This window comes from Oreochromis aureus, linkage group 3 (assembly GCF_013358895.1).
Source record: "Oreochromis aureus strain Israel breed Guangdong linkage group 3, ZZ_aureus, whole genome shotgun sequence".
NCBI lineage: Eukaryota > Metazoa > Chordata > Actinopteri > Cichliformes > Cichlidae > Oreochromis > Oreochromis aureus.
The window spans coordinates 113,316,852-113,321,476 of NC_052944.1; the positions used below are offsets into that span (position 1 = coordinate 113,316,852).

Here is a 4,625-nt window from a genome sequence, read left to right on the forward strand (position 1 = left end):
TACTAACATTATTTACTGTATCTTTTGAAAAAAAAATACCACTATTTATACAGCAAAAGACTTAAGAATATTTAACAGGAGCAAGTTTCATTTTCCCTGGTTTTACTATAACACTGTTCAACAAACGCAGCAAACCTTCACCATCTTATCCAGAAGGGTCACCTCTTCACCCTCACATGGAAGAAGTAATCTGATTGGCATGGTGGTATGTTTGAAGCAGGTCCCTTGTGTAGCGCTGGAACCCAGTCACGATGTGTTTCATCCATTTCATAGGCTGGTTTTCTGCAATAATGCCAAATAATTAGCAACTCTATAAATAGAAGGTAGTTCTGCAAAATCACTCAGTAGGATGTTTGCTCTAATTTGCTATGACCTCAGAGCTCATCGAAAATAAAAATAACAGGCTATAAAGAGTGATATGAACATATTTAGAACTTACCGGAATGAAAATGTCTGGAGCACCAACAGATATTTGGAGATGGAAGAGAACTGGATATCAGCTCATCTCACAGCTGCTATCCAGGCTAGACGCCTTCGTTTGGTAACATCGATACACGAGCTGCCTCATGTTGCTTCCAGGTTGGGAAAGAATGAAAAGATAAACTATTTTCAAGCTTATTCTCTTGCCGGTCGTGCGATCGAGCATCGCAGCCGACCACACAGCAACTACGAACCATGGCTGTTGTGTGTGCCTTCGCTCCCTTTTCACTTGCTAGACCCCGAAAATGGCGGATCGGGCCAAAATCCTTTCCACGCCCACCCCTGTGACATCACGCTCCAAAGCCCTATAGATGTCTCTGAGGGGGGTCAGTGAAGTGCCGATTGGCCGCTCTGCTGCCCTCACCACGCGCTGCAGTTTCCTCTTGTCCTCCACAGTGCAGCAGTTGAAGCAGAGGGTGCAGCAGGAGGTCAGAAGGCTCTCGATGGTGGAGCAGTAGAAATGAATTAGCAGGCTTTGGGGCTTGACATTGCTTCCTGAGGAAGTGCAGCCTTTGTTGTGCTTTCCCTACCTGGTGGGAGATGTTTGTGGACCAGGTAAGGTCGGCCGAGATGTGGACTCCGAGGAACTTGAAGCTCTCCACCCTTTCTACCTCCTCCATCAATGTAGAGGGTGGAGTGCTCAGATGGCTTTGTTCTGCTGAAGTCGATTATCATGTCCTTGGTCTTGGCTGTGTTCAGATGCAGGTTGTTGTGGTCACACCATTGCTTCAGATGCTGAACCTCCTCTCTGTAGCTGAATCATCGTTGTTGTCCATCAGTCCTATGATGGTGGTGTCATCAGCACATTTATAATGGTGTTACTGGTGTGGATTGGAGGACAGTCATGGGTGAAAAGTGAGTATAAGAGGGGACTGAGGACACACGTTCAGAGTGAGGGTGGAGGAGGTGTGGCTCCCATCCTGACGTTCTGGGGTGTGTTGCTCAGGAAGTCCAGTATCCAGCTGCACAGTGAGCTGCTGGGTCCTAAGTTGCTGAGTTTATGAACCAGTTTGTGGGCTTGAACTGTGTTGAAGGTAAAGTCCACAAACAGCATTCTCACGCACGTGTTTCCTACTGTCCAGATGTGTGAGGGTTGTGTGAAGAGCTGTAATGATGGCGCCCCTCTGTCCACCTGTTTGTCTTCTACAGACTGTAGCAGTGAGAGGTTGAAGATGGTGGTGAAACCTCTGCTAGTTGGTCTGCACATGCTTTAAGCACTCCACCGGCTGCACCGTCAGGACCAGCTGCTTTCCTCGCATAGACTCTGTGTGGCTCTGACCTGATGCTGCTCCAGCTGGATGGGGGCGTCGTCCCTCTCTGTAACGCAGGATAGGTGTTGGTGTCACTGTTTTGTTGGTCAAAGCGGGCGAAGAACTGCTTCATGGTGTCAGGTGAGGTGATGTGCGGGAGTTTGTTTGTGTGCGATTGTCCTTGTAGCCAGTGAGTGTCTTGATCCCTGCCACATGTTTCTGGAGTGGTTTGTGTTAAAGTGTTCCTCGATGCGCTGTTTGAATCTGCGTTTGGATTCTTTGATGCCTTTAGATCAGACGCCTCTTTGTAGGTTTGTTGGTCTCCTGATCTGAAGGCGCTGCTCTCAGTAGAGCTGCACCTCACTGTTGAGCCATGGCTTCTGCTTTGGGAACACTTTGTCTTTGTTGTTGTTACACTCTCAGTGCAGATGTATGAGAGTACAGCAGATGTGTGGCCCTCCAAGTCTGTTCCTTCTGTGAATACACTCCAGACCATATTGTCCAAACAGTCCTGCAGGGCTGTGGTGGCTCCACAGTCTAGTGTGGACTGTGTTACTTCTGGGTCTTAGAGACAAGGTTTGGATTTCTGAGGATGTTTCTGGGGGATCTAGTTTTGGTTAAATTATAGTTCTGCATTCTTCATCATCGTTTCACTTGTTTCTTGGTGTTCACATCTCATTATTTCCCTTTCCTTATACAGCTGTTAGTTCATGCTGGTTTAAATGAGTCCTAAACTTCATTGTATGTGACATTAAACATCTTAAATGTAACTTTCTGTAGCAAAGAAAGCTGCAGGAGCCCAGGTTTCATCTTCACACACATCAGGAGCAGCTGCTCCATCACAAACACCACAGAAGAAGAACAACACTGGATCAGATTTAATGTAACCGGCTGTTTTTATCTGGATTTATCTGACAGGGACAGAGTTCATGTTCATGGACATCAGGATAAAAACAGAAGATGGAAACCTGCCAGATTTGAGCTGCTCATGTGTCGTCCCTGGGCAGGTCACATGACTCTATCCAACACACAAAGACACACAGACACACAAGAAAAGCCAGAGAAACAAAGACAAATCCAACAATCCATCATACTGAGTTAAAGTGATCACAGGTCTGCTTTGTTGGAGCCTTCAAAGTGTCACATGTGGACTTATTACTACCACTGAAGGCCACGCCCCTCTGGTCATGTGATCATGTGGTTTGTAGGAACGCTCCTCTTCCTCAGAGGATCCACCTGTGCTTCCTCTCCTCCACCTGTTACAGTGAGGGAACGTCCTGAAACCTGCATCGTGACCTTTGAACTTCTAACCCCTGAGATTCAATCATACAGTTTGAGCAGGAGCTGAATAACGCGACTGAAAACATTCACACAGCTTAAGTGTGAGAATTTTAAAGCAAATCTAAACCTAACCAGGAGCCAATGTAAGAAAATAAAACAGGGCTAATGTGAGCTCGCTCCCCAGAGGCTGTCAGGAGTCTGTTTCATGGAGGCGTCACACACATGATTTGTGGTTTTCCTCAGTCAGAAGCAGAGACTGAGTTGCATAAATGCAGTTTATTCATATTCAGCATGCTGTGGTTTATGTAACAGGAAAATATGACAGTATAAATAAAGACAAAGTGTTCATGTCACTGCCCCAGAAACCCTCTACAGTCTGTTACGGAGGTGCATCAGTCTATGTAATGTATGTTTGCACTGATTGCCGATCACGCTTCAACTGAGTCGTCCTCGGTCAGAAGGAATGGCACTCCACAGTGATGTAGTTCAAGTAACTTTAATAAGGAGGTGGCAGATGACATCAACAGGATGTACAGCGTTGGTGGGGAGGCGATTGCATTACTGTATTCAAAAATGCAGGTGAAGGGAGTGTGAGTGTGTATATGAGTGTGTGGTCATCTGTCAACAGAAAGAACAAACATTTGTATTAACCCCTATGAATAGCAGGGTACCGCTTATACAGCACTGTGGGTTTCCAGCATAAGGTTATATGATCTGCCATAACCTCATGGCCACTAGATGGCACCCTAAGACCATAAATGAATTTCTAGCTGGTATATACATTAGCAAACAGGATCTCTACAGATTACAACGATTCAGATAATAAACACAGTAAATAGTTACATCCACCTCCAACCACAATGCTTGACCGTAGGTCGTATATTAAATGAGATATCAGCTGCGAACAAGGCTGGCTGCCTGTAGTAGGCCAACAACGTAGCTTAGCGATAGCAACGGGACTAGCTTCTTACGTAGCAAATTACACAGAGCAGATTACAGCGATAAAGTCAAACAATCATCACTCTCATCTTATAATACTCACATGATAAGCACGCACACAGGGTTAACACACACAGGAATGCAAGGAAAAACGTTAATCCTCCGACACCTCCGACACACCTCTCATCTGTGCAGAACTGTGCTGAACACATTCCCAACCGGAAGTACAGATACCGAGGTGCATCATGGGTAACGTAGTCTAAACAGTTAAAGTGACCAAGCGGACTTTTAACAGTCTAATTTAGCTTTACAAGAACAGCAGTTCTTAAACCTGCCACAAGGTGGAGCTCCGACACAAGAGATGAAGTATCTCTGCTGTCCACAGTGTGACACACACACACACACACACACACACACACAGACACACTGTTCACAGTCACATAAAGCACTGAAGGAAACACTTTTCAGTTCAAAGTAGAAACAACATGTGCATCAGTGTGTCTAAGTACAATCATCTTAAACATGATGTAGTCAAACCCCCGTCCATGTGATGCACAGTCAGAACAGTAGGGGGTGTTTTTTTCTTTAGTCCCTCACAGGGGTCATCACTGCAGTCAGCCAGGGTGACCATCTCCCTGACTGCTCCTGCTGCCCTCCAACATCTCCAGCTTCAAC

General features: G+C 45.8%; 1 long non-coding RNA gene across 1 annotated transcript; it reads right to left on the reverse strand.

Moving 5' to 3' along the window:
* Window positions 1-3,272: 3,272 nt before the first annotated feature.
* LOC120437900 lies at window positions 3,273-4,230 on the reverse strand. The gene is made up of 2 exons (XR_005611486.1): window positions 4,054-4,230; window positions 3,273-3,629 (listed from the first exon to the last, which is right to left on the reverse strand). It is a non-coding gene; the product is annotated as an uncharacterized LOC120437900 (long non-coding RNA).
* Between the last annotated feature and the right edge of the window lie 395 nt (window positions 4,231-4,625).